Here is an 8,737-nt window from a genome sequence, read left to right as displayed (position 1 = left end):
GCCTGCTCCACGTAGTATAAGAAATCTCTGAAATACTGGTCAAAGGGAAGAAAGGCTCCTGCCTTCAGGTGTTCATAACTCCAAGCCCCAAAGTTGTTCTGGAGCGGGGTGCAACTCTGCTCTCCGTCCAATGGATGGAGGGGAACAAGACTCTCAGAACCACCCTTGATCCATTGACTCAGTAAAAAAAATTTCACCTTGCCTTGAGTCTTTATCCGGGATTCGATATGCTCAGCCTTGAAGAAGGTGTTGGGATCAACCACGATCTCCATATCCACCACTGGTTTGAAGTGGGGAATAGGGGTTTCAGATGCAATCTGCTTACCTTTATTCTTATTTTGGGAAGAAGAGCTCACCACTAACTTCTTCTAGTTGGCCATAATTTGGTTCGCCTGGCGACAAAGTGGCCTGTTAGAGGCGACGTAAGATACAACCTTACTATGATGATAAAAGTGAAGTAACCCGAAGTTTTGGATTCGATCTATTCGACCTAAGATATATACGAACTAAGATTTCCCCTAATGCCAATGTGTGTGCTCGTGCGCGGTCAATGACCAAGAATTGTAACCTCGAGAAACCCCTTATACTTCAGGATTCGCGTGTCGGACCCAGTACCTTTTTGGAAAGCAATTTATTGCAAAACAACTCGAAAAACCGTGACCCTTAATCTATCTAGAACTGAACCTTAAAACACTCAAATCTTCAAATTCACATATTCAAGTGTTCCCCTTTCCAACCTAGAAAACCCATAAAATAATCGTTTTTTGTGCATTATTTCTAATTCAATATAGCTCTATTGTCTTTGGCCTAAAAAAGCCCACACTAAACAAAAACAGAACCAAAGTATGAAAATATACTGGAAAATTTCATAAAACTTATTGAAAAATAAGAAAATGAAATTTAAACCGGGTATAAGGATACTTACAATTTAGGTTCTCTGTTGAGGAAATGATAGCAGAATCAAAGATAATAACCTGAAAGCTCCTGGAAAACAAGGAAATGCAGAAGGGCTTTGATTATTTTGAGATGAAAAAGAAGACAAAAATTTTTTAATGCAAAGGAGGTAAGATTAAGGTCTGTTTCTACAATTTATACGCAAACTTCAGGAACTGATCTAGGCCACAAGATTAGATTAGTTTGAGATCCAAGGGCATGGATTATATAAACCAAGTGTTACACATTTTCTACACGCAAGTATACGCTTTCGTTTAACAAGTAATAATGTAAGAAAGGTCGAACCCATAAGGACTGTTACCAAGTACCAATCATTAATCCTAATATGCTATTTAGTTAATGATAATTTGATTATAATAATTTAGTAAATCTATTGAAATAAGAATGTAATTGCAGGAATAAAAGATAGCAAAGGAAATAGAATTGAATAACTAAATGAACTAGGGAAATTAACTTCATCTACCATCCACTTTATATTTCAGTAACAAATTATACTATTCAATTCCCTATTGTGGTAGCACGTCAACAAAAGTAACTTATATTTGTACTAGGATATACAAGTCTCAACCTTATGTAAATTTTCTACATCTCAGTATTAAGTAAGACATTCCTAAAGCTACACAGACCAAATAGGTACTCTCGTCCTATAATGAAATCTATGTATATTCAATTACAACATAATCAATTCTCACTTCTCTGATTTTGAATCATGTAATAGATGGCCAGTCAATCATAAGCATTAAGCATGAATTCGAATAGATCATGATATAAAATAGAAATGATAAAACTTGTGTTAATTCAAAATAAAGTTTCAAGAGAATGCATTAACACCCTAGAAAAAGAGTTTAGTTCATGAAAGAATTCATAATAACTATAGAATAATTAAAAATCATCCAATTTACAGAAATTAAATGTAGAAAAGAAGAAAAACTATGATGAGTTCTTTGATTCCACTTGCAATCCTGCACAGTGTGCTTATCTCCATATCGTAGGGTTAATCCCTCCTTAAAAACATCATTAAGAACGGTTTTATAGTTCCTAATTAATTCTATGCAAAATACCCTAAATCCTGCTTTCGTACAGACTAGCACTGCAGCTCTGTGTTGCTTCAAGTTTTGCACTTCGTCTCTGGAGTATGTAGCGCCACAGCTTAATCTGGTAGTAGTACAGCTCTAATTTCCATTTTAATAGAGCCTCAACTCTATCTCCCTGGCACCTAGGTGCTAACTCTGGTTGATTATTTTTTCTTCTCTGTAAATTTTAGGGTCGTGGCTCTACACCATAGAGTTGTGGCTCTAATTCCAATTTTTAACCAAATCACCAATTTGACCCCCAATTTTGCCCAGTTTCCATTCCTTAGCCCATTTAACACTGTTTCTTCAAGAATTAAGCGCTTTCCATCAAATTTCAAGATATTTCCTTAATAACCACACTTAATCCTAAAAACACAATAAACACTCGCATAATGCACACAAAACAAAATAAAAGACCATAATTTCATCTTAAAACCCGTCATAAAAACATACCAAAACTAATCCTACCAAATTCCCCCAAACTTATCCTTTACTCGCCCTCGAGTAAAGAACACAACTAAGACACGATAAAACCTAAACAAACCAAGTTGACAACCATAAAATAGCCTTAAAAATCATGAATACCATATGCATATAATTCTAAAGAAAGTAACGTGCCACTTCCAATATTAATCTAGATTTTTAATCAAAATACTTCATCCATTCACTGTAATCCATCAGTGTTCATGCCCATTCACCCATAACCAATAAATGTAAGCAATTGAACCAATCTATGCATGCCAAATTCTCACCATCAATCCACTCAACACGGTTATTCCATATGCTTGCTATACTTACTATTCTCCACTAATGTAAACAAATACACACTTAAAAATCACTAGGACTTTACAAAGGTTGTAATAGATGGCTTAGGTAAAGGTGGATGAGAAGACATTTTGGGCTCGAGTATACCATAAGCATTCAAATCAAGCAACCTATCCCTTTAACTCAACTTCACATCCCACGGTTACCCCCTTTTTTTCTTCTTTTCAAGATTAAGAAAAGTTGACTATTTATTCATCAATTTTTTTTCTTCTTCTTTTTCAAATTATATTTTTCAGTAAATAACTTAAGGAATTTAGTTTAATTTGAATTCATAATTTCTTTTCTTTTGTTTTTCCATCTTTTTATGCACTGAGTAACCACATGTTTCTACATGTGTCCCTTAAACATTTTGTTCCCCCTCCAATCAAAATATATGTTTATATGCTCATGGTATAGGACAGAGGGAATAATGAATACACGAATGCAAGTATAGGCTCAAAACATGTCTTAAACAATGAAAAAGAACAATTGTCAGGCTCAAATAGGGTAACTAGAGATAAAATACATAAGGGTTAGCTGGAAAGGCTCAATCATTCCAAAGATGGTCTATATCCTCTTCTTAAGTGTGTATTGATTAGGATTTCGTCTCAAATATCAAGCAAGAAAGTTCTAGAAAAAATTCAACTTGTACAATCCATGGTCCAAATTCAACATGCATATACAAAGGTCAACTCCCACATTTACAATTATGAGCAATAGTTCAAACAAGTATTCATTTAACCACAGTGAAGTGACAAAGTATTTCAATCAAGCATATAGATTTTTTTTTATATGCAAAACTCTTCCTTCAGATTATACAACATAGCATTCACTCAATCTCATCGGCAACAAATTATAAACTTAGTTTACACTCTAACAATACCGTGAAAACTAGATTCAAACACAATAAAAACTAACACTAAACTTGAAAAACAACAAAGAACAAAAAAACTAAAAATTAAATCCTTCCCCCAAACTTAAGAATAACATTGCCCCCAATGTTAATCTCAAATAAAAAGAAGATACTTGCCTAAAACCCCATAGGATAACATTAAAATGGAGGAGGCGGTGGAATGGAATGGGAGTTTTGCTAAAAGAATTCATATAAAACCTTTAAATAGCGTTCATGGGCCCGATTGGCGCCACGATGTTGTAGTATAGGGCCTGCGACTCTAGATATGGTCTGAGCGAGTACTGGGTCTCTGATTCTTCTAGTGCCACGGTGCTGGTGTGTTGAGTCGCGACACTAATTCCTCCTTGAATGATTGGCTCCTCTTTGACTTCCCTAAAGTTGTGGTGTTATACCATAGAGCTGCGGCTCTAATTGTCAATAATTCACTCCAAACTCCTGATTCCAATTAATGCTGAGGTGCTATTTATTGTGATGTAGCTCTTCAAGTCTCCCAAAATCCTCAACGCCTCTGATTTTATTAGTGTCGTAGCTCTAATTCAAATTTTATGGCTCCTCCCCTTTTGATCACATTAGTGTTGCGACTCTAATTCAACTTTTGTGCTATTTTGATGCCCCCTTTTTTTCACGGACCTAATTACATAAAATATTTACAAAAACTAAACAAAAATAAAATAAAATAAAAAATTTCAACTAAAAATAGCATAAAAATAATAAATAACGAAAAAATAAACTTAAGATGCCTCTTGGTAACTAAATAGGCTTCTTATTGGGCTCTTCTAAATCCTTACCACTCGGCAAAGATATTGCATTGTATTGTTCTTTGAGGTTTACCTTTGTAGTGCTTAATAAGTTCTTTTGAGCACAGTTTGTCATTAGGTTAGGCAACTGACCAATTTGAGTCTCCAAATTTTGAATAGATGCCCTTGTCTCAATCATGAATTGGTTCAGTACATCAGGTTGTGCTTCAGGTTGCTTCATCGTATTGACTATTGTGGTTGTCTATTTTGTGATTGATAAAACCCAGGAGGAGGCCGTGGATACAGAGGATGATTATGCTTAAACTATTGCTGATTACCCTGACCACTTGTCCAAGAAAACTTTGGTTGATTCTGCCACCCTGGATTGTAACTCATGGAATATGGGTTGTTGGAGGGCCTTGGGAAGTTCCCTATTTCAAGCGGTTGCTCCATAGGCATGTTGTTAAAATCCCTCATTGTTCGTTGTTCAAATAAATGAGGTCCCCCACATAACTCACATATGACTTGCATCTTCATAACTAGAGCTTGAATACTGTTCTGTTGTAACTGTTTGGTCAATGTTGGCACTTGAGCTGACAACATCGAGATGGCATCCAATTCATGCTTTCCAGCCACCTTCTGTAATGCCCTAGATAGCCAAGACCGTTACACTGTGTGTTTATAAAGGTGCAAGACTTGCTAATCAAGTCATTTAGTTAGACACGTGTTGCTGAAATAATAATTGACCTAGGGTTAAAAGATTTTGGTTACAAAAGTTACATTTCATATAACTTAACATTTTGAACATGGGATTCCAAAAGAAATAGAGTTTAAAATACAGTTTACAAAAATTACAGGTTATAAACATGTACTGGACACTCTAAGGGCAAAACAGACATTTAGGCTTCTCTCGTCCTGTATCACTCCTTGGTCGTGGCGGCCGATCAGCTAACTATGTACATTCAGGCTCAAAGCTTTCTAACTCAGGACTGGTCCACTTTTCCCTTGCCTTTACCTGCACCACGTAGAACCCATGAGCCAAGGCCCAGCAAGAAAACCAGATAACAAAGCATAATCATCAATCAACCAATACGATAACTCATACGGCATAGTCATATATTCAGCAATCCATAATATTCACATAATCAGGCATTCAGCATACCAAGTTCATCAAATTAACATTAATAGCCAATTCACATATCAACCAGGGTCTACGCTCTTAGGTCGCATCCCCTAGTTATCCCACTGACTCCAGCCCACTTAAACTCAATGAATATTAAGTTGTCCTCTGCTACCAGTGGCCTAGCCGCGCCCTGTCGCAAATATTGATTATGGCACTCTTAGGCTGTTAATCACATGTCCCATGGCATAATACCATCTCATGACATCACATATAGGGAGCTCTTAGTCCCAACATTAACACATAACCGGGTGCAGTTTCTTACCTTTAGATTCCAATAGCTTGATTAGTGAAACCGACCCTCAAGCACGATCCCGTCCGAGCCCCGACGTACACCTATTCACAGCCATGAATTAGAACCATCACTAAACTTCAATTCCAAAACCTAACCTCGGGACCAATCCCAAGCCCTCGGGAAGCCCTAATTCCACCAAACGGGGTGGTGGAAATAAACCCCGAGCCCCCAGGAAAAAACCATAAGAAATAACCCAATAATCCACTTCTGAAGGCAGGGTAGCGCTACAGCGCCATAGAGTGGGTGCTACAGTGCCATAGAGTCGGCACTACAATGCTACAAGCAGAGCCAAAAGCCCCAAAAAAACCCAAGCCTACCATTGTAGTGCCCAAAGGCTAGCGCTACAACGCTAGTCACAGAACCTTCAGTACCCTGTTTTTCTTCCTTCGATTTTCCCCGAGCCAAACCTCTATAGAACCCCTCCAAACCTCAACCATACTTCAAAATAAGCCTACCAATTACTACATCTCACCCCACACAACCCAAAAACCTAACACTTAGCCACATGCACCATAAAACAAGGAAATCAAGAATTGAACTCAAGAACTCAAAAGCTCATCAGTTGAAACCAGAACTAACCCATCAACTAAGATATTCAAGCTCAGAATTTCTTACCTTTGATGGGGAATTCGACCCTAGGTTGCCCTTAGTATCCTTCCAGCCTTTAGCTCCTCAATTCCTCAAGCTTAATTCCCTAGAATTCCAATCCAAATCTCAATTCAAACACAACTCATCAAAATTGGAAAAACTCAAACCAAACTTTAAACCTTACCTTTATTTGGGAAATAACTGCAATTAACCAACTTGATCACCTCAAGAACCAAGGTCCCAACTCCAGCTTAAGTTCCCAATGAGCTACAACTTCAGAAAATTCTCATGAAATGAAGAAGAATGGCCAACCGAATGAGAGAAAAGGGTTAGCTTAGGAGTTCTATTTTTCCTTCCTTCTTTCCTTCTGTCTCTTTCCCTTTTTCTTTCAGCTTCTATCAATTTCTACACTTCCCACTAAGTCATAAAGCAGAAATAACTCTTATCTATTATTAAACCAAATGACCATATTACCCTCCCAATTATAACTAAACCTTTAAGTCATTCTAAGGGCATTTTGGTCATTGCTCCCAGTTCTCACTAATTCCTCGAGTGTTCCTAATAATTATCGCTTGCATCCCGACACCTAACTAATCACCAATTATATTCCTCAATATCAAATAGCCTCCAAATATTTTTCCTAGATTCCCAAAAATACCCCCAGGCTACCCCGAGCCGGGTATAAATCCCCACCGTGACTTTTTCGCTAAACCGCTCACCAAGATCGCCTCGAGTCACAAGCTGCAGATATATCCACATAATAATGTGGTCTCAACAATTTATCACATATATTTACATTTATGCCATCAACAGGCCAAAATTACGAATATGCCCTTATAACCTAATCAGGGCATATATGCATACTAATTCTCATAATTATGCATCTCATATATTCAAATAATCATATAAGCATACTTATCACATAATCATGCATTTAATCATTTAAATCACACATAATCTAGTTATGCCCTCCCAGCACTCTAACCAAGGCCCTTAAGCCTTATTAGTAATTTTTGGTCGTTACACCTTCTTAGTGGTTTCTCTTTCTGATGGTCACTGATAGTTATTCATAGCAATTTCTTCCAACAGATCATAGGCCTTATTAGCGCTCTTACTCATGAATGCTCCTCGTGACGTTGCATCATTGATTGTGCGAGTAGTACCACACAAACCATTATAAAAAATATGGACTAACATCCATTTCTCAATTCCATGGTGGAGGAATTTTCTTAACAACTCCTTAAACCTCTCCCACGCATCATAGAGTGACTCACCATCCCATTGGTAAAAAATTTTGATTTCACCTCTATACCTTGTAGATAATGATGGTGGGAAAAATTTGGCCAAAAATTTCAGAGTTAGCTCCTCTCATGTTGTAATAGAGTTGGCTTCCAAAGAAATAAGCCAACTCCTTGCTCGGTCTCTTAATGAAAATGGAAACAACCTTAACCTTATTGCATCATTTGGTACTCCGTTCATTTTAAATGTGGTGCAGAGATCTAAGAAATTTTCCAAATGCAAGTTTGGATCTTCCTTTGGTAATCCCCCAAACTGAATAGAAGCTTGTACCATTTACAGAATAACAGGCTTGATCTCAAAGTTATTGGCATCAACTGCTGGAGGTCTAATACATGACTGTGCCCCTGTGACAGTAGGTAGCATGTAATCTCTCAAACTTCTTTGTGCTGGTTGTTGAACTAGTGCCACATGTTCAGGAACTCCTGCAATCCCAATATTACCAGCTTGATTCTGAGCCATTCTTTCTAACCATTTCTGTTTCTGATTTCTTCTGCAAGTTTTCTCGATTTTAGGAAAAACATGCACCCTTGATTCTTATCCCTGTAGTCGCATAAACTATTTAAACACCAGAAACCAAAAAATGTGAAAAAGTAGAATTAGAACGGTATAAAAGAAAAACAAAAAAATTAGAAAAATAATTAATTTCCTTGATATTAGTAAAAATAGTCCCCGACAACAGCGCCAAAAACTTGTTACAAATTTTCAACACACAAGTATATGTGTTCGTTTAACAAGTAATATAATGTAAGAGAGGTTGAACCCACAAGGACTGTTACCAAGTACCGATCATTAATCCTAATATTCTATTTAGTTAACAACAATTTGATTATAAGAATTAAGTAAAACAATTGAAAAATAAAGTAATTGTAGGAATAAAAGATAGAAACGGAAATA

General features: G+C 36.8%; 1 non-coding gene across 1 annotated transcript; it reads left to right on the top strand.

Annotated features, from left to right (window-relative positions):
- Window positions 1-7,751: 7,751 nt before the first annotated feature.
- LOC133833211 (small nucleolar RNA R71) lies at window positions 7,752-7,858 on the top strand. Its single transcript, XR_009892605.1, has one exon. It is a non-coding gene; the product is annotated as a small nucleolar RNA R71 (small nucleolar RNA).
- Window positions 7,859-8,737: the final 879 nt, after the last annotated feature.

The sequence above is a fragment of the Humulus lupulus genome, chromosome 4 (genome assembly GCF_963169125.1).
Source record: "Humulus lupulus chromosome 4, drHumLupu1.1, whole genome shotgun sequence".
NCBI lineage: Eukaryota > Viridiplantae > Streptophyta > Magnoliopsida > Rosales > Cannabaceae > Humulus > Humulus lupulus.
The sequence above is the reverse complement of the archived record's forward strand: the minus strand, read 5'-3'. Positions and strand labels throughout refer to the sequence as shown.